Source organism: Meleagris gallopavo, chromosome 1, assembly GCF_000146605.3.
Source record: "Meleagris gallopavo isolate NT-WF06-2002-E0010 breed Aviagen turkey brand Nicholas breeding stock chromosome 1, Turkey_5.1, whole genome shotgun sequence".
NCBI classification, from domain to species: Eukaryota; Metazoa; Chordata; class Aves; order Galliformes; family Phasianidae; genus Meleagris; species Meleagris gallopavo.
In genome coordinates, this window is record NC_015011.2 from 12225688 (window position 1) to 12248109 (window position 22422).

Consider the following 22422-nt stretch of genomic DNA (forward strand, 5'->3'; position numbering starts at 1 on the left):
CCCTGCATAAGGACAGGCTGTAAGAGCTGGGGCTGTTTTGCTGGAGAAGACTCTGAGGAGACCTGAGAGTGGCATTTCAGTATTTAAAGGCAGACTATTCTAAAGAAGGGAACAGACTACTTAGCAGAGTCTGCTGTGACAGGGCAAGGGGAAATGGTTTCTATGTATACTGAGAGCCAGTGTTGACAACCTCATCTTGCCCTGGTGGCCAAGAAGGCCAATGGTGTCCTGGGATGCATTAAAAAGAGCATGGCCAGCAGTTCAAGGGAGGTGATCCTACCCTTTTACTCTGTCTTGGTGAAGCCTTACCTGGGATACTGTGTCCAGTTCTGGGCTCCCTGGTACAAAAAAGACAGGGATCTCCTGGAGAGAGTCCAGCAGAGGGCCACAAAGATGATAAAGGGTCCGGAGCACCTCTCTTATAGGAAAGGCTGAGTGGCCTGGGCCTGGTCAGCATGGGGAAAAGAAGACTCAGACAGATCAATGTCTATAAATATCTAAGATGTGGGAGGCAAAGTGATGAGGCCAGACTCTTCAGTGGTGTGTGGCAATAGGACAAGGGGAAACTGAAGCACAGAAAATTCTGCACAAATGTTTAAGAACTTCTTCACAGTGGGGGTGATAGAGCAGTGGAACAGGCTGCCCAGAGAGGTTGTGGAGTCTCCTTCTATGGAGACGTTCAAGAGCCAACTTGATGCCTACTTGTGCAACCTGGTCTAGGGCTTTGGCAGGGGGGTTGGACTCCATTATCTCTAGAGATCCTTCCAGCCCCTACAATTTTGTGATTCTCTAGCCTCCCCTTCTGACATTTCAGAATCATACATTCTTGTATGATTCATACAAGAATGTATATTCAATACATCTTGTAGGTATGCTTACCTAATTTAAGCAGCTGTGTGAGCAAAGGCACTTAGTGAAGGTGTTAGAGATGAAGTATTATTGCTTTTTAATACCTGGCATCTAAAGCTTGCAAGGAAACTCACAAATAAAGACATTTATTAAGACTCTTTCCTATAGAAGTTAAACAAGCGCTTCAGTTCTGCTGTGATTTTTTTATTAGACATTTTTCATTACTTTTTTGTTTGCTATGAAGTTGCAAGTTACAGAAAAGGCAAAACAAAAGAAAGGCATATAAATGTTCCATGGATGAGTAGGATAATACCAATGTATATGTTTTTCAGTGGATACCTAAGTCTAAGATTGAACAAAACAACGTAAAGCACGTGTCCCAAGCCAAACCATAGGCCTGCCAAGTCTAGTGTTTTCTCTCACAGTTGTCTGTAAGTGCTACAAAAGTGCAAGGGCATAAGAAACTAATTTTTCCTCACGGTGCTCTACCTGCCTCCAGCACCTGAGTTCAGGGATTTCCTGAGCCAAAGCCTTAGCATTTCAAAGCTCTTGGTGGAATTTCTTTCTTATGATTTATTATCTGATAATTTTTTGAACCTTTCTAACTCCTTGGCTCATGTATTGAAAGAGGCAGTGAACAGTGGATCCCCAAACACCTTCCCAGCGCCTTTCCCAATTAGACTGTTATTGTATCCCCTCAGTTACCTGTTTATGAGACCTGCAGAATCTTTAGCTGCTTAGTCTTCAGGTTGTACCATTCCTTTGTTCATGCTTCCTACCCTTGCCTGTGCCATTTCCAGCCTCCTTTGTCCACCTTTTTTGGAGGTGGTGGAAACAGAACTATACGCAGCATTCAAGACAGAAAAAAACATCCATTTATTCAATGCCGTAATAATATTCTCTCTTTCATTCTCTGATCCTCTCCTAGTAATTCCTAATTCTTAGTTTTGCACTGCAAGTGAGCAGTGGGCTGATGTTTTCATAGAACTGCCTATTATAACCCCAAGATCTCATTCCTGAAGTGGTAATAGTCACCTTGGAGCACATCATTTTGTGAGGTTAGGTATTTTCCCCTCAAAGAAATGACCTCATATTTATTTATCTACACTGAATTTAATTTGCCTTTTTATTGTCTAGTCACTCAGTATTGAAAAGTCTTTCTTCATAGTCAGCCACTATCTTAGCTCCCCTGAATGATTATCAGCAGCAAACTTTGTCACCTCGCTATTTACCCTGCTTTCCAGCTCATTTATAAATAAGTGAACAGCTCCCAGGTTCCAGCACGGATCCCTGCAGGACTCCACCATTGACCTCTCTCCACACTGAAAATTGACAGTATTCTCCTACCATCTGTTTCTAATTATTTCTCCTTGCAAGGACATTTATTTTTATCTTCTGGGAGTTTCATTTTTTTAAGACCTGTGAATGACAGATTTATCAAAACCCAAGTGGACTTTGTTAGCCACATTTCCACAATATGAAGAATAGGGGTGAGCATTTTGTCATCGTCAGAGAACTCTAATTTTGCAAAACCTAACTTAAAATATCTGTGTTGGTTCTGCCTTGCTTGCTTTGGACATAATTTGTTGTCCTTGGTAGTTGTTACTAACTTTTAAGGTGCGGATATCAGATTTTCCACGCTTCCCCAGATTTTCCCAGGAACTCCTTTTGAAAGTGATTTCGTATTACCCAGTTTTCAGTTCTTAGAAGCCAAAGCAGACATAAGAGAAAGGCTACCCGCCACAATTAAAAGTCCATTTAAAACAGTGTTGTTCAGAATGAAAAGGTGAAGTTCTTCATGGCAGCTGTGTTGATTGTTTGCCTTTCTACTTGAAAGAAGTCTGCAGGACAAGGAGACTTACGTAAGAGTCTTAAAAGTCTTGACCTTGAAGCGCTCAGAGCCTTTGTTACTGCTGTCTTTTGGATGTTGGTATAGGGGTGAATTGTGGAAGGCTGGAAGAACCCAGCCTCACGCCAGGACATGGGCAGGGTACCTCGGGGAGTCAGACAATGGTGTTGTTTGCAGCCCAGAATTCTTAAGTATCCTTATCAGTTTGTTAGAACAGAAATGTGTATTAACTGTTGCTGAAGTTTTCAGATGGCATATAGTTGTTTAATAAATTATAGCAAGTGTAGCTAGACTTTCAAATATCACAATGAACCGGGCTTGCTTGAACAACCCATATTTTAAAATACCAAATGCAGCATAAAACTTCTTTAAAATATGGGAAGCATCCTACTGATAGAAGACCATATTATGAAAAACTGAAAAACAGTTATTTAGAAGAGGAACTGGGGGCTGTGGTAGATGAGCATCTGAGTAGAGCTCTCACTGCATTGCTGCACTCATGAGATCCAATTTGGTACCTGAATGTGAGTGCAAAAAAAAAAGGTTTTCTGTCACCCGTCGTGTTGCCCAAGCACACTCTGTCTGGTTCCAACATCATTCCTTTTCATGTATAAAGTCAAAAAGATTTCAAGACTGATTTAAGTAAATGAAAGAAGAGCTGAAGGGATGAGTGTTCTCGCTATTCAAAAAAAAGATTAAAAATTGACAGATTATGGTGTATGAGGACCCACAGGAGGAGATCTCAAGTAGTGCATTATTCCTTAATTTGACAAATGCTGTGTTTGGAATCTGAAGTTTGCATTAGCCATGAGGCATATGGCTTTGTAACTTAAGCTTCATTTGTAAGTTATCTTTACAGGGTGTTGTTTTTTTTTTACCAGTTAAGTCTTTAGATAATATTGAGTGCCTCTTTCTAAAGAGATGTGGTTTAACTTAGCAGAAGCAAAGTACCTCGTGGGGCACAGTACTGAGTACTTCTTAGCATTAATTTAATATTCATATGTCAGACCAGTAATCCTTAACCACCATACCTGCCCACCTCTGTTCCCATGGTGCTCTTCTGTAAAAAGAGAGATGCGTGTGAAGAGAGGAAAGCAAGCCCAGGAACATCAGCTGGCTTTGAACTGAGCTTCAGCATTTATGCCGACCCACTGGGTGAGCTGACTGAGGTTATTTAGAGATCATGAGCAGCCATGGGTGCCAGACCTTTGGCAGAAAATTCTGGCAGAATACTGATGGGTTTGATGATAGTGAAGATATCCTACATCATGGGAAAATAGGGTGCTGGAGCTGTGTGAGCAGGCATGGAGCAGGGAATCAGCTATGGTGCTCGGCTTGCCAACAGATGGACTGTTTCATCAAGCCTATAAGGACATCTGCAGTTCAAGTGGGCCTAGTGTGTGGTCTTTCTTCTCTCAGAGGGAATTCCCAAAACGCCATTAAGATCCTCCATCTTTGTTCAGCTCCAGAGGTAACCTCTTGTCAGGCTTGGGCATTTCCATATTGGCCTGGGCATTACTCCTGTTCTGAGGTGAGATGCACAGTTCTTTGTGTAGTTTGGAAAGGTGAAAAACTGAGGATTAGATTGGGAAGTTGTGGGTGAAAAGAGTGATGTGGCTGTACAGCCTGCTCAGTTCCATTCTGTAGAAACATTTTATGAGTTCCATGCTTTGGCTATAAAAACAGAGGTAAAAGGTGCGTTCTGTGAACAGTGGAACTGAGGGAAAAATGTTGTGGCTCAGTTTCTTCTCTGCATCCCTAACAGTTGTTTCTTTCCCCAAATACCCTATATCCACAGCATCACCAGTTCTCTCCTACATCCCATCATCCCCTTCCTCTGAGAATATCAGTTCTATTTTTGTAGTTGAGCTCTCAGATTTCTCACAGGCTCTATACCTGTTTAGCTGGCAAGGACACAGTATGTCCTACAGCTGGCTGAAAGATATTTGTGGGTTGATTTGAAGTCCTCAAGCTGCCACTTGGCTTTCTTAAACTCTTCCTATCTTTCTGCTAGTGGAAAATTGGGGTCCTCTCCACTCCCCCCCAGTACCAGCTTTTTCAAAGAATGTGCAGAAGTTGTGTATCTTGGAGACTTCTACCATCAGTCAAATTGGGCTGAAATTGGTCATCACGCTCAAAATCACACATCCACATCAGTCTTAATCCTATGGAGAACATGGGTAAAATGTATCATCTAAGAAGTGTATATCATTTATTTGTATGAGTGATTTGAGAATTTGATAGCAAAACTTGATTTTGAGAGATAACGGTGTTTTGGGAATGGAGAAGAGATATATTTTGTTTTAGAGCGTAATAAAAATTTCAGCATCTTGTAACTGTCCCAGAGTGCTTTTTATGAACATCCTGGGGTTTGTGGTCCACTGCCTGAGAAACAATAAGATAACAGAACAGTAAGATATAAAAGGAAATGTGTGAAGTTATCCAGGCAATTTGAGGACAAATTGCATTTCATTGGAAAGAAAAAAAAAAAAAAAAAAAAAAGAATAGCGTAAGAGAAGAGAAAGAAACCAGGGAAGAATTTTAAAAAGGAGAATTTTACTTCTTGAAATCAGGTGAGCTGAGAACTTAGATGCTGTTGGGGAAATAGAAATGGGAATGAGGTTTTTGGAAGCAACTGGTGTTGGCCAGCTCTACTTGCTTGCAGCAGAAGGGGCTTCACTGGCGTGGAATAAGGCTGCTGCTTAGTTTTTTCTGTAATTCCTTCTAGAAGTCTAATGAAGAAAATTGCTATATAGAAAATGAAGCAAGAATGAGGAGATATATGTGTTATCAGTAGCAGGAGACATAGTATAAAACAAGGCTAGACTTTCAAACACTAAAATTCTTTTACCTTTTCAAAAGTGAACCTTTCCAGCACTGTTGTGTAAGCAGCGTCAGCTTTGATCTTGCAAACATAAAGACAGTAAACATATCAGGATAGAAAATCTGTGGTGTGATCAGGCAGTGTGGTCTCAGTATTTGAAAACTAACAAGATCCAGCTGCAAGGAATGGCAGGGTCACAGCAGCGAAGCATCACAAAGGGAAAAATAAAAGCATTTTTACTCAGAAATGTGAAATGAATAAAATACGTGCACGAGCAGAGAACCCAAAAAGCCTGCAGAATTTGATAATATCAGTTGCTATCAGCATTGTTAAAAATGCAGTGGCAGCATGACAGAGTGGATAGCTAGAATATGCATTACTGTGTGGAACAGTGTGCAAATCCCAATTACTAAGAGAGAATTATGGCTGGAATCCTTAAGAAGGGGAATATAATAGACTTTAAAATCTATCTCCTCTAAGAAAGATATTATCAATTTTCACATCGGCATTCAGAGGTACGGAAAACTTGAAATAAGCTGGCCTTAAAATGAGAAGGTCATATGTACTGGGGGAAAAGGTTCCTTTATTTTCTCCTTGAGAAGCCAGATGCAAATTCATGAATTTCATTGATTTTAAAAGGTAGCTGATGGCCTCTGTGGAGAGCCTCTTTGACACAAGCACATCATGTGCTATTTCAGAGAATATTATTCAATCAAGTAATTGAGACTGCATCAGAGGGAGAGAGCTACAGAATAAACGGTTTAAAATAAATTATTGCAGACAGTTGATGAGGTGTCACACATTTCTCTCCTTCTTTTTCTGGTTACCTTTCAGAAAGGAAAAGTTTATAGGGAAGAAAGATAAGACGTGCTGTACTTAGAAGGTCAAATATGGACATTCTGAGTTGAGATGTTTAGAAGATGCTGTTTGTGAAACCATGGGAATTTTTTTTGCTTCCTGTTGCAAGTCAAAAGTCATGTCCTTTCCTATAGAAGTTCACTGAATAAGGTCAGTAATTTCATATGAGTGACATGCCTTGGATTGCTGTCCTTGGCTGTGTTCAGCCGTGGTCTTACAATACTTTGTCATGACGAACTTTGTGCCGCAGTATCATGAATAAGATAGAGCAAGGCCTCATAAGATCAGGGAAGATTTCAGTGGAGAAGGGTGAAGGGCCAGAGCTGCGTGTTCTCCTGCTGCCCACCCTCCTGCCTCTGCAAGAACAGGCTGCTGGCCTGCCTGCAGCAAAGCCAACACGTCTCAAACTCCTTTATAACACTCAGTCTCTTGATGTAGGCAAGAGGAGGCTTGGAGAGGTTGTTTTCCAACAGCCCAGATGACAGCATGTGAGTGTGAAGCATCTGCATGTGATCCTTTTGGACTCGTGGAGATTAACAGCCTAACAAGTGAAGCTCCGAGCGCTCTGTATGTGGGCATCTCTTCAGCTTGCTGGAATCCAGCAGAGGCACACCATGGCTGTGCCCACACAGGCAAATTAAACATGTCCGGTGCCAGTCCCTGGTGCAGCCTCAGCTGGTGCAATGGCCAGTGGCCATCTCTTTTGTATTTTTACCTTCTAAAATTAGATCGCCCACCTGAAACTGCCTTTCAGGAACCATTCTTGGAGTGTCCTAATAATTTTTGGGAAGAGTGTTAGCTGGAACAGATTAAAATCACTGCTATGGCACATGCTGGGGACAATTCTTTACAATTTAATACCATGGACACTTGAGTTTTGATGCCTGGGAATGTTCATGACACCACTTAATTCATCCACATAGATATAGCCAATGCATAGCAAAATCTCAAAATGAGGATCTCCAGAATTAATTTTGTGCAGGGAACTGAAGGTAGCATGGAATTTATTACTTTGATTTAAGTCATTTTGTAACTGCAGCTCAGTGCCATAGTATTCATTTCTGATTTTCATTATTTAAATTTACAACAAAAAAATGTAGATGAAAAATTTGCATTAAGTGCAGCTGGCTTGGTAAATAGTCCCTGAAAAAGAAAGATTCTTGTAAGCTTTGGCAGGAGCAAAAAGTTATCCAAAATGGTGTAGGAGTGAGCCACAAAAGTGTTTGACCTAGAGAGTGGGAAAATGTGACCTATGAGCTCAAAAGTCATTAATGAACCTTCTTTCTGATGTAGACTCTGTGCTTCAAAACCAGATTTTTCCCAGGTATCTAGAGCTGGATTAACAGTCTTTGAACATCGCATTATAAAACTGTTGCATGCTGAGTCTTTACTTCAGAGACATTCAGTGTAGCTTCCCAAACAGTTAATTCAGAGTTTTAAGATTAATTCCATGAGAGAAGTATTAGACTTTCCGTGACAATAAAATTACTCATCCTTGTAGCTTTATGTTCCTCTGAAGAAAGTTAATTACTACTTGGTTGCTGTGTCTTTCTATTTAGCCTTCCTATTACTAATGAAGGAAAATTAGAACATTAGTAAAGAAAAATCCTGAAATTGCAATTCATGGTCATTAGACAAGAAAAATACGGTTTTGCATTAGGCATCTAGAAGTTTTGCTGTAGAGCTGACTTCCTCTGTGTATGGATAGAGAACACAAAGATAAAATTGGAGGAGGAATGGAATCAAGATGATTTGCTGATTGTTGGGCTTATTAGGCAAGTTTTGTTAGTTAATTAAAACTGCATAACCTGGACTATTGAAAAAGACTTCATACCCTTTTTCTAACTAATTTCATTCATGTCAGACATCTTGTATCTGTTGGTGTGGCGTCACCAGCTGGTGTACCAGCACAAATTCCCAAGCTGACACATCACCAGTTGTCCAGCATATGTCTGTGTGGTTCTGTACAAGGACAGGTTAGAACAACACACAGACCTTCAGGAGAGAGGAGACAGCAGTGGCATGGACTCGGTAGTGCAGAAGGACAGGCCATGCAGCTGAGGGCAAATAAAAATGAATGAAGAGAGAAACTGAGTGTATCAGCTCACCAAAGGATGACAGTGAGGTACCAGCGTAGCACAGAGGGTATATGTGATCCTGGGATTTATTTCATGAACTGTTTCCAGTTGACTTAGGGCAGTGTTTGTGAGGGACTGCAATGTGGAATTCTGGTAAAACATGTCCAGTTCTGTTGTAAATGTCAACAGCTGCAACAAGGCTGAGCAGGATGGTTAGGAGAACAGAGACATTTCTTGCAAGGAAAAACTAGGAAAATTTGGTGTCCTTAGTGTAGAAAGAGAAATGTTGAGAAAAGGTCCATGTCTTCTATCTGAAATTATATCAGAGGTTTAATAAACAAGAGGAAGGCAAAAGAACAGCTTAAGCCGGTGGTTTTCAATTTTATTTGATTTGTGGATTCCTAAACTTTTTCCAGAGATGGTATTGCATACCCTATAGCATTGTTAGAGAAAATTACATTCTATTAGGACTGTTTTGCTTCATTACGTTTTAAAATTCTCTTAGAAGTAGTTTATATACCCCTCCTGAGTTCATGGACCATGGATTGAAAAACAATGATTTTAAACTTGTGGCTAATGGCAGGACAAGAACAAATGGATATAACCTAGATATAAATCACTTCAGCCTGAAAATTAAAAGGAAGTCTCTAATTACTCGAGCACCAAGGCTCTGCAACAACTTTCTCATGGGAGTGGATTTGGCAAAATACTGAGCTGTACCCTGGAAACGGACGAGTGTAGGGAAGAGGTTACAGCATGAGATGTACATAACAAGTGTGTCTTGTTCCTCCATTTCTCATTCCTCAGAACAAGTTCCATCTAGGTGAATGTTCTATTCTCATTTGCTCTTTTTTTTTTTTTAATTACTGTCTCAGTACCTTCTAGGATTAAAAACAGACAGTGGCCACATCTGTAGCTCTATTCCTGCCTGGTACTCTAAACAAAGAAGCCAAGATTTTCTTTACAAAAGAGCAAAATAGTCTCAACAGCTGCTGCTGTAATGTGCTTCACATTTTCCCTTTGCATTCAACATTTTCACAGGACTCAGATACTCAAGTTCCTGTAAGAAAATGTATACAGTTCCTTAAAAGGTAGAGACTGGTGTTTTAAAGTGAGAGTAGTTGAAAAGTAAATCTTTAAAATATCCTGCAATAACAGGTTTTTAGGAAGAGCCGTTTACAAATCATCAGTTCTGTGGCACATTCTCTGGCTTAGCTTGGCTAAGCATGTTTCTTAAAGAAGGTAGCCCATGTTATCTCTCCATTCACTAAACTGTTTTGTGATACCATGCTGCTACTCAAGCAGTCTTCCTGAGCAGCTGAGTTCAGAGGAAAAGATGTCTGCATCTTGTTGATATTTCGATGATTGTTTCATTTTTGGTTTGTGTCAGATGCATTGCATTTTGCAGAGAGAGTGAAGTTATCGGGCAGTCTTTGTGGTGCAGAATGGGAAGAGGCAATGTTCCACATCCCCTCACTTCTGCCTCTTTTCTGCCTTCTGCGACCAGCTGAGAGGATGGAGGGGAGGGAACACTTTGTCGATGGGATAAACAAGTGTTCAGTGCTTCCAACAACTCTATATAAACTCCGTGGAAAAAAGGCACACTCTGAGCTTCAGTGTAAACACTTTTAATCATGTGCATTTCTATGAAAGCTTTCGGATGCAGTATGCATACTTAAAAATGCCTGATCAGGGTTTTACACCCTCAGGGACAGATCTGCAGATACGAATATCTGAGTTGAAATTTAGCCTCACTGAATTCATTGAGTTTCTGTATTAATCTAAGATGGTAATTTAACAGCTGAGTTTTAAACACATAATACAACGTTTTATTTCTTTTTAATTACATTTTATGTTGGGGGAATTGTGCCAAGGCAGAAGTGAGGTTGTCTGGAAAAACAGAACAGCATTTTTGTTTCTTCACAAGAGGTGTATTTCTTTTCTGTTCCTTGGGACTGCCTTTTCCAAAATCAGGTCTGAAGATGTGCTTCAACAGACTCCGTTTTATGGGGGCAGAGCAGCTGTATGACAGTAGATAATGGGTAAGCATACATGCAGTGCAGGGGATGTGTCAGAGGATGTGCACAGTGATACCTGACTCTGCAGATCTGCCTTGGCCTGTCAGGCTGCAGTAGTATGGTATCACAGGTTTTGGCAGCCTTAAACTGGATTTTGCAAGGCCAGCCAAGTGTTTCTGCAGTGATTCCAGTAGTGTTTATGGTTTTAGTTAAGATGTAATGTTGGAGATAAGCTTTCTCTATTCACTGCTACGCTGTAATAAACTGGGAATAAACATTTTGGGAGATCAGAAAAGTACAAATGCAGTACAGTGTCTGCTATATGGGCAGAGATCAATCTAAGAGGAAGACATCTAAGTTCTCATTCTGGTTGATAGAGACATGCTCAGTCTACAGAGGCTGAGCCTCCAAGCAGTTGCCTACATCCAAGTGTCTGCGCTTAGAGTGCCTCAGGGATCCTGTCTGACCTCTGACTGCTGTGTCAGAAGGACACAGATCTTCCACAGGCTCTCTGTTGTGTCTCTCATCTGCCCATGGATGTCTCAAACAGAAGAACAGCTCAAGTGGCATTAGGCATCAGCGTGCTGGCAAGTGGATCAAACTCTAGTTTATACTCTTGGCTTATCTGTAAGAGACTTTGATGTAAAACTGTTTCAGCCAGCAATTAACAGGAGAACCAGCCCTCGGGGTTACTGAAATGGTGTTTTAGTTTGAATCAGGAGTGCATTTTTAAAACAAATCTTCGAGTTGTCCCAGCTTGCTACTCCTTGATTCATGTTATTGCCTTAGGATATGGGAACTGGATTTCTTCCTAAATGAACTAAACAAGATGTCATCTAGGAGTACACCTAATACACTTCTACCATTAATGTGTGTGTCACCTATGAGACTGACTAAACCTGGTCCAACGTGAAACCTCTGAAACATGTGTAGAGCAAATTAGGTCCTAAGCACCATCTGCTCTGCTTTTCTGATCCTCTCTGTTGTGATATATAACACAGTAATGTCGATGTAGAGGCTGTGCTTTCACATATTGAATTTTATGAAATTAGGTTTACCTATGTCTTGGATTTATAAGCTGAGTTTAGGGATAATTGAAAGTATTTTGTTCTAAATTAGCAGTATGCTATCAATCACAGTTCTTTCTCAATGTGTTTTTACCTGGGATTCAAATAAAGCTGGTGTTATAAATCCCAGGTATCAGAAATATGATAAAGAATTTTGAATTACCCGATTCTGAAGATTAGTGGATAGTGTTTAAAGAGCTGCAAAATAGCTATTGACAATTGCTAAATGAAGCTGTTGTTACTTATTGCTTCCATTTGTCATAGGACTAAAAGTCAGGTTCTAATTATTTAAGTATCTCAGTTTGCTGAGCTTCACTGGTATCTGTCAGACCGGAATAAATGCAGGTAGTGACGCATACCTAGCATCATTTTCTGAAAACTTCTAATAATCTGAAATGAAATTTTGTAAGTATATTTACATAAGTTCTGTAATGCCTTTGCTTTTGATGGGAATGCCATCCTCAGCTGGCATTGTGATAGGCCATTAATTTGTATATGGATTTAGCTATTTGAGAATAGGAACAAGGAAGTGCTTAGTCTTTTGTTCTCTAAAATAATGTGTTTAAATTGTGATTTCTCAAGCTCTTCTAGAGTACATTATGGTATTATTGTGCTGATCTAGAATTTGTTAGAATCAATGGCAAGATGCCATTTATTGCAACAGACTGCATCAGCTGAGCAAAGGATTTATGCACATGCTTAACTTCTGGTTTTGATGGGTTGGAAACATTTTAAATGCTTGGCTTAATTGAAATGCAGAAAAAATACATACCCATCTGAGATTACAGATGTCAGTCATCAAATATTTCTTTTGTGAAATTGGTTCCTTTTTCATGTGTTACATAAATATACATATTATAATGAATAACAGAGTGGTAGGTCCACACCAGAAAAATAACGGGTTAACTTCTAAGGACTGCTCAGCAATCCTGACTTGATACTGAACAACTTTACTCTTGTAAATAATCTCATGTTGGTGCCATTCACGATTAGAAGAGCTATTAATTCTTACACTGTATGACATCACGGTGAGATCTTGCTGCACACTTGTAATGTTCAATATCCTGCTGTATGATCTGATGAAACCCAGTGTGACTCTACAAGAAGAGAAAATTTGTCTTTATGATATAAACATAACATGATCACTGTGCAACCAATTTTATACACAGTTAAGTCTTCTGAAGACTGGCTATATGGCCATTCGGTGCATAATATATTGCTAACATGTAGCCACATGTTAGAACAGACAGTAAGGTGGGAGTTAATACATATTACGCTGCCACAGATTTTAATAAAAGCTAGCGCAAGGGAAATGATTTCATTAGCTTGTAGCTAGTATACCTTGCTGTCACGTGCCAAAATGCTTAAGCAGATATCACATAAAGAGGTCTTCAGCAAGAAGTGCTCTTGCAGCAGATTAGAGAGGAGTTGTAAAATTAGTTGTAATATATCCCATAGAAAGTACAGTGTAATGTGTGTCTATGGTTAGTGCAGTGTGAGTCAGTCCCCCAAAGTGTGAATACTGGGATCTGGTTTCCATCTGTCAGTGTAAGCAAAGACCACAGGAGCGAAAGGGAAGTATTTGAGCAAATACGATTATGAAGATAAACTGCTATGTAAATAAGTAGGCAGATGGCTGTCAGGAACATGCTTATATTTCTTACCCACTTAAATTATTTAAGTAATAATAAGCTTCCGTACTTTGCAGTTACCCAAAGTAATGTGAAACCTTACATTCACCTCACCATTCTCTGTCGCTCCCTCCCTTTTCACAGTGTTTTGTGTTCCCACAGGACTGTGTCCCTGCTGAGACTGCCACCCCCTTGAGCAGGGACTGTGTTTGATTTTATGTTTGCACAGAGACAAATATAGGTGAATCCTGACTGTGACCTCCAGCCCTGACTGCAGTGCAAATTGCAGTAAAAATAATAATTACTGTTTGAATTGTATCTGAATGGTGTGAGTAGCATGAGCTTGATGAGCTAGCCAATTTGCGACAGTAGCAACTGTGTACTGAGCATAGCCTGCTGTGTGACCTTGGTAAGTCATTTCACCTTTCTGAGTTTTCCCATCTGCAAAATAAGAGTGAGATAACACCTTAAAAACTGCTCTGCAGGTATTGGTTATTACCACTGCAAGGAGACGATGGCATGCAGATTGTGGGTTTGCTTTGTGCAACATAACCCTTCACCCTTGTGAAAACAGAGATCTTCACGTTGTCTTAGTGGGAGTCAGTGTAAACAAGGAAAAATGGTGACTGCCTGGAATAGGGGAAAGCAAAGTTAAACATATTTGTGGATGTATCTCAGTGTAAGCAACCATCTGTAGGATGATAAATAGTGGCATACGTATATCAACACACTGGGTTGTCATTTCAAACAACATATTTTGTGTGTTTGTCTCTGTGTTTAATGAGGTGCTCCGCTGGGTTTTGACATCTGTTGCTTTGCAATCATGGCAGAGCAGTTCTGAGCTGGAGGAGGAAATCCATGGGCAGTTTTTAAGCCTTTTGCGGTGCAGAATGGAAATATGTGCAGTGTAGCACATTTAGCCAGCCTGGGCTTTTTGCGAGCATGACAAGACCAAAGTGACTTGATAGCATAGGCAGATGGCATAGGTTGAAATTCATCAACTCGAGAACCCAAGTACTGAGACTGCGTCCGTGATGGGCAGACTTGAAAGGAATGTTGTCATACAGACAGGAATGAGTGACAGATAACCAAGGTGTCATAGATCCTACTTATTTGGTCATTTCAGCATTCAGCAGAATGCTACACTGCCTTTTTGATTTGCTTTTTCTTTTGAAAAAGAACTGTAGCAAATCCAGAAATACAGGTCATGGCTCATTTGCTCACAATGCCAGTGAGTGCCATCACAGTGATTCTCTTTTGAATCTTCATGAGTGACAGATTGCTCAAACCCCTGGTTTTCAGCATCCCCAGCATACTGGCATGCTGGAAGGTTTTCTGTTGGCAAGAACTGCTATTGAGAACAGAAGTGCTTACCAAAGATATTCAAGCCGCATCTGAGGACCACTCAGCTGAATGCATTGGCCTTAAGTTCCCACAAGATTCAGCACTGCGCTATTTCCCTTCCTGTATGTGTTCTGGTTGTTCAACTATATCTTCTTTTGAATGGATAGATACTGGCATGTAGGAAAGACAGCACACGTAGAGAAGGAGATCTGTTTGCCGAGTGACTTAGAGGAACAGCAGCCATCATTGATTTTTCTGCGAATAAATGGAGAGGGGCAACCTCACCTTGATCAGAAGGACCCATGCTCAGAGCCTCTGAGTGCTCTCTGGTATAAAGCAGAAATTAGTTTAAGTCTAAATAAAGAGGGAAGACTTTCTCCTTCCACTTTCTGAAGTATTTTTCTTAGTAAAGTCTTTGCCCTTTTAGAAACAGCCTATTTAATTGAGCTAATTCTTGCACAAGACATGACATAGATGCTCATGAGAAAACCAGGTAGCACAGAATTACAGGAATGTGTAATTAAGCACCTTTTGTGCAGTCATGGTTGGTGGCTGCCTAAGTGGGTTTCATTGTAACGTTTTAAAAGCAAATATATAGTCATTTGTGGTACACTGCTGCAGGGTAAATCCCCAGTGTCTGAAGAACAGAGAAAAACCTGCAAATTGTCTCTTAGAAATTCTGAAAGGCTGTTCATCCTACGTGTGCTCTGCTTGTCACTTTACTTGTGTTTCTGGCAGAAAAACTGATGTGAGCCTGGAAGTAAAGGGATAATAGTGAAACTCCAGGTAAATAATCCTTGCTATTGTACTACAAGTGTATCTGTTTCTTCTCTAATGCTAATACCCGCCTGGGAAGAGTTTCCTTCTAAAGAGCATGAAAGCAGTAAGAGGATAACAATTTTCACCCAAGGATAGTAATCTGGCAAAGATCTGGATACTGTTCCTGAGCTGCGAGTTTAGTGCAACCTGCAGAGATGGTGGATGGATAATTTCAATCACAGACATTAAGAGAAATCTGACGTGGGGCTCTGTTCCAGGAAAGCTGTGCCAAGAAGTATAGCTTTATTCTTCAATGTGTTTTTGGGTGGCACTTGCCTCATGCATTGAAACCCTTTAGAGGTTATTTCTCAAGCCACATTTTGTCAATGAAACTTCTGTTCTACAGCCTGAGAATGCTTTTGGCTGGGGAAAAAAAGTCCATCGTGCTGGCAGCAAATTTTATGACATATTGGGTGATGTCATTAAGGGAGCTGTTAGCAATCTGTCATTTAAGGAACAGCTTCTGCTAGTCCAACATAAGGAAAGTGATTTAATTCCATGTCTGCTTGGATTTCTCCTATATAATCAGTGGAGGCTCAGGAGAATTAGGAGGCACAGCATGATACTCTCCTGATTATTTTTCTGTCATCTCCAATTTATGGCCTAAAATGCATGTAGATAAAGTGTTCATATGAGGAAGAACACGAGGGTTTGTTTCAGGATACTCCCCTAATACATTTAGCTGTAGTGATTGTACAAGATAGGCTCTTACACAAGGAGTAAGTGGGGTGACAGCAGCATCTAAACATTGCTTCAGAGCAGTGTTTTGTTTCTGTTGTGTATTGGTGTTCTAGACTGAACAGCAGAAACTTCTCCCAGATTGTGATTTGATTGCTTCAGAAGACAATTAGACAATTAAGAAAGGAGATCAAGAGATCACTGTTGAACTCATTGCTTGGCAAATTGTGAGCAGCTCACTTGCTGGGGAGCAGAATGGGGGAAGTAAGCATGACACATGAGGGAATCATAGAATCACCAAGGTTGGAAGAGACCCACAGGATCACCCAGTCCAACCATCCACCCATCACCAATAGCTCACTAAACCGTGTCCCTCAACACAAAATCCAGACGTTCCTTGAACACCTCCTGGGTTGGTGACTCCACCACCTCCCTGGGCAGCCCATTCCAGTATCTGACCACTCTTTTAGAGAAGTAGTATTTCCTAACGTCCGGCCTAATTCTTCCCTGGTGCAGCTTGAATCCGTTCCCTTTAGTAGTACCACTAGTTACAAGAGAGAAGAGGCCGACCCCCAGCTCACTACAGCCTCCCTTCAGGTAGTTACAGAGAGCAATGAGGTCTCCCCTGAGCCTCCTCTTCTCCAGACCGAACAATCCCAGCTCCTTCAGCCACTCCTCATAAGGCCTGTGCTCCAGTCCCCTCACCATTTTTCTTTTTTCTTTCTATTTCTCTTTCTTCTAAGTGTCTGATACTGTCTGCTGTTGGGATTGTCATTCCAAGATAGATAAACCTTAATCTCACCTGATATATCAGTTGTTATGTATTAATTTGCAGGTAGATGTAGCAGAAATTACTTGTTCCTTCTGGGGTCCATGTCATGTTCCAGCACGAAATGCCAGTCAGAAGGTTGCCTGAACCATTTGCGTCTTGGTGTGAATTGTTATGCTACACCAAAAGTGCTCAGGGAGACTTTGTCCTTTCATAAAAAGAATTCACACACCTATAGACTCTAGGCTGAACATGTCCATTGGTCAGCTTTGCTGGATAGCACACACCGTACAGTTTTACCAAGCTATTGCGGTACAGAGCCCAGGTATGCCAATCTTTGTTTCTTTGCACTGCTAGAAACTGTAAGAAGATGCAGTGAGCATTTGCTGCCAATCAGGATCATTCTTTTCATGTCCCAGGAGATGGCTACTAAGTTCTTCTCCTCCAGGTAGCCCATGATTTTAAAAATGTAACGTGAGCTGATTTAGTAAATGGTTTGTGCATAACATTTGTGAATGCAAAAGTGCCCTGAAGTAAGAATAATGTCTAATAATATTAATGTTTTTATAATGGTTTTCAACTGTTCCAAAATGTTTTCTACATAAGGGCAGGCATGGTTATCACTATCTCAGCTTTTTCAGCCTCAGCAGCTGAGGACAAAAGGCTTTGCTGACTGCCCATTCTTGTGTTTGACATTAGTATCAGAGCCCAGAATAGAATACGGCCCCTTCCTCTACTCTTTTGTCCTCTAAAACTAAACTGCTATGATTCAGGCATAGCTTTTTATAGGACCAGTGGTTCTGCAAGTAGCAGAGCTGAAAGGAGTGAAGGACCATAGCTTCAGTGACTCCTTGAGCGTGGGACTGGAACACATTGCAATCCTGAGGGCTGCAGGTACTCTATATAGCTGAAAGCAGAATTGGCAACAATATGAACTCAGATGCAACTATTGATGATGCGTAAATAGCTGATGGTGAACTGTGAGTCAACTAGACATGAGTAGTCATGAATAGTGACCTTCTTGAAACAAAAGTCTGCATGAAAATAAAATGTTTTAAAAAAAAAACAACTAGTTCATTTGGAAGGAATAATTACCACTTGGAGTTATACTGATTCTAATTTCCAGAGTTCGATTTGCTACTCTGAAGGTTAGCCTGGCATTCTTGCTTACACACAGATCTCCAGGAGCTGGCTGGCTCTTTGATAGATCACCAAATATCTCAGATTCTTGGTAAAATTCTCAGTGTGAGCAACATTGAGGACAAAATGACAATGAACAAAATGTAACCCCCAGGAACTGCAGCATTGAGCTTCAGTGGTGAACAGTTTGAAACGTACTGCACTGGGGACGGGGAAAGGTTTTTTCTCAGTTAGTTTTTTTACATTTAGGTTTTTAACCTAAAAGAGAAAACCTGTTAATTGGAGTATGATTTTGAAATCTAGGTAAAATGACAGCGCTTGGTGATCCTATCTTAAAAAAAAAAAAGTTTTAATATATGGAGGGCAGGAAAAATGGCAGAAAGGGTAAATGTATCTACAAGAAAGTACATGACAGCTAAGTGCTAGCATGTAGGAAAGTGATACAAATTGGAAAAAATACCTGCCTGAAAGAGATAAATTTGGCTCTGCAATGATTGTCTGTAAAAGCAAAGTTCTGTGGAAAAAATAAAAAACTCTTGTAGTTTTTAAAATAAATCTTAATTATATAATTTCTAATAAGCTGCAAGGCTTACATCCTTATCATAAAATTCCTCTAAGCAGGAATTAAAGAAAAGCAGAATGAGATTTTCAGCTTCCAAAAATAGTTTGCCAAGAGTGGAGTTTTTTTTCTCCTTCTGATTGCAAGAGAAATCACTCTGCAGTATTTTATTGAAGAACAAGTGGTACTGAGTAAAAGAATAATTGATAAGTGATTTTTTCCTTTCTATTCTCTAAGTTGGATTTTGTTGTGCTGTCTAAATGAAATATTCACAATGGCACTGACCCCTTACTTGTGCAATTTGTCCAGTGATTGCTTGGAGATGTTCAGAAGTAGTGGAGCAGAAAATCCCATGCTGCAGCCAGCATTCGCTAGGGATTACTCTTCACCCTGCTTTATGTTGGAGGAGATTCACTGGGAAAGGGATGAAATGCCTATTGGGCTCCAAGGCTGGAAAGTTTTTGTGCATGTGACCCAGCCAACCCCTCTCCTCAAAGATGGAAAGCTGCACTCTATTGTTGTAAATGGGGTAGACATGCAGAAGATATCAAATAGCTCTCTGAGGCATGTATATCTGAACTTCAGGTTAACTAGAGAGATGAAGGTAGTGCTGTCTTTATGCTTCTTTTAGATTCCTAGGAAGAGCATTTTGAGGGCTGACTTCCTTCATTTCCTGAGGTGCTGTTGAGTATTTGCTGGTGCACTGTAGCACACAGGACTGGTTTCCGCTGTGATGCCATTGTGAAGGGCGCTCTTAAGCATGGAGCTGACGTGTCTCAGTTAACTGAACTAAATATAGATATATATATGCCTTGCTGAGTGACCAATGGATTTGCCTTCTCTTCTGCTTATTGGCCAATTTTGCTTGTACTCAGGCTTTCAAGCTCATTAGAGCAGTGACTCTTTCCTGCTTTCTGATAAGCACGTCCTTCTCTTTGGGTACTCAGAGTGATACTGCAAGGGAAACTCAGATGGGAACATTTAATTACTCATTAACTTCTCTCTGCAGCCCATCTCCTGAACGGCATTGTAGCCTTCTGCTCACTACAGACAGCTTACAATGGCTGAGAGCAGAGCAGGCGCACTCTGCAGCCCGGGAAAGCACCTTAGCAGCTCTGTTCTGTATTTCAGATGTATTGCAGTGGCCACAAGGCTCTGCTGCTGGAGCTTTGGGGGCTGGAAACAACAGCATTATCCATTCCAGCCTAAGCCTACGTGTCAAAGATGCAGAGGACAACATCCGATATCCTGCTTCCTCCCTGAACTTCTCCTGTGTTCTCTGGATCTCTCCTGCCAGCCTTATTTCTCTGTATAGTTCTTTCCAACAAGTCTTTTCTCTTTTGACACTGTTCTACCAATTGACCAAAAGAACTTGTGGCAAATGCCCGAGAGGGCAGGTTTTACTGAAATCAGCAGTAGTTACAGGAACTTATTGCCTGTCAAGATAAAGAATGTTTCCTGAGGGGAAGGTTGCTCCTTTGGTGATGGCAAAGGTCAGAAAAGCTTTCAGCAGTAGGTTTGTGTCTGCCATGCACTACTCCTGTGATTGTAGGCATCTAAAACTGAATTTTATCCTTTGCAGTCAGCAGAGCAGAAGAGGATGTTGTTCTGGTAAACTCATTTATGCAGCTTAGCGAGGAAGGTGTTGGGATAACCTGGATGATGCAAAACTACAGATCATACCAAACATGTAGGTAAGGCAGTAGGAGTTTGCGTATGGGAGAGAACTAGGCTTGCAGCGGGTTGGTTGCATGAGGAAGCAGTCCCAAGGCAATCCAGGGGTAAGTACACAGCACATGGATGCATGAGCACAGTGGTTCTGTTTCTTATGTGGAGTACCCTTTGTGGGTTGCTTATGCCCCAGTTGGATAGCTGAAGGTCAGCTGTGTCTGGAGCACTTAAGATGTCCTACTGGGATGTGAGCCACACTGTGCTGAGCAGCATACAAAAGGAGGTACAAAGATATGACTGTGTCTTGAAAAGTTCATATCCTAAATAGGACCAGGCAGGAGGGGGTGTCAGCCAGGAGCCCCAGTAAAGCCGCAAGCACAGCCTCCAGTCCCAGACACTAAGCTCTGCTGCCCAGAAGCGATACTGGGAGGGCTGTTAGTACCAATTTCCATGTATTGAACAGAGACGTTTTTAGAGAATGTTCTTCCAGACCTCACTGAGAGATACTTGTGGTCATTACATACTCCACTGCCCTCATTTCAAATTGCTTGAGCTCTTTCTCTACTTCACTGTGGTACAGCTTGGCTGTGGGGCTTGTCCATCTCTGGTATGCTGTACTTAGGCCCACTAAAAGTTTTATAAATAATAGCTGCCATATATATAGAATTGGCTTTTCTAACCTGATTAACTCAGTGGTTTTTTATTTGATTTGATTATAAGAATATCAAAAGGTCTTAGTGCCTTTATGGATCAGTGACTAGAGAATGTGTTTTTGTGAAAAGAATCTCTTTCTTTGGTTAGGAAGCAACTCCAAAAATGCCTGAAAAATCCTTAATCATACATACTCTACTCATCTGGCCTAAAAATAGCTAAAGCAATTTGAGTAGGAATGAAAAATTGCTTCCATGTGGAGTTTCAGTTCTAAAAGGAAGGCCACCTACACTCAGATCAAATAGTGAGGATTTCCCAGTTTAGAATCATAATTTTGGTGCTTTGGAAACTCACTGTGGCCTTGGGCATGTCACAGAGTTTCTCCTTATTTAAGCCAGATACGCTTACTGCAAATCTGCAGTAGAAACATGGTAGTTAATGTTTTTAGAAGTGCTTAGGTAAATCATGCTATGCTATGGATTTATTTGGGTATAACCCATATCTACATTCTGTATAGATCACGGCACCATTGGTTGTTTTCTTGGGAGTTATTATGGGAGAACAAGAGGGTTGATATGCAAGCAGCTAAAAACCTTCTTGGCCCTCAGGAACAGGAAGATTTCTCAGTACTGCTCTTACTGTCTGATCTGTGAGTGTAGGAGCACATTGCAAGCATCCATGAGATTAACTTCTTCACCTCAGCAGGAAAATGGCAGCAGTGCTGTTACTTAATAAGGGGAAGACTGAGATTCAGGGAAACTTCAAGAGTTTAGACTCAAGAATCCAAGCCTGAAGACACGTGTTTTCTGAGACTATGTCAGGGTCACCTGGGAAGGGTACAGCATACACAGTTCTGTAGCCATTGCTGCAGTCTCTTAATAACCAGATTACCCCTGCAATGACTGCCAAACTCTCCTTTAAATGGAGCCGTGTTGCAGTTATAATCTGCCTGGACCTGGGGAGGTCTGCATTCACCAGAACACTGCTAGTGACCCTAGGAAGTAAATACATCCTAGATTAACAAAAAAAAATCAGTGCTGTATTTTTGATGAGTTATTATTTAGTACTGAATGACCTTTTCCTTGAATTACTTTCTTTCCATGACTTTTAAGTGGGAATGAATCCAGATTTGTCTAAGGTCACAGTGCTGTGCTGCAGCTGATTATAACCTTGCAATAAAGCTATAGAATGGAAAGGCTGTTACTCTGAAATCTCTCAAATGGCAGTCCTCTCTTGTACATGGAGAGGGGTCAGGGTACTCTGTGATAGTCCAGTGCACAGCATCTAAAAGAGAAGCAGACTGTCTGTGGACGATACCCAAAGAACAAGATACTTTACCTTACCTCAGTGCAGGAACCTGGAGAACAGTGCAAAATTGCATTGAGAAGTGAGAAGTCCCTTTGGGCTGAGATGTTGGGCACTGGTCTTCAAGTTAGTCTGTGCTAGTATCTGGTCTGGAGAGTGAAGTGCCTTTTCTTTCACCTGGAAATGTCATCTTCATTGATTTTCACTGACTGTAAGGCCAAAGTGGACCGCTTTGAATATCTACTCTGACCCCTAGGTTCATATGCCCTTCAGGGCTTTCCTGAATTAATTCTAGTGTGAATTAAATTATTA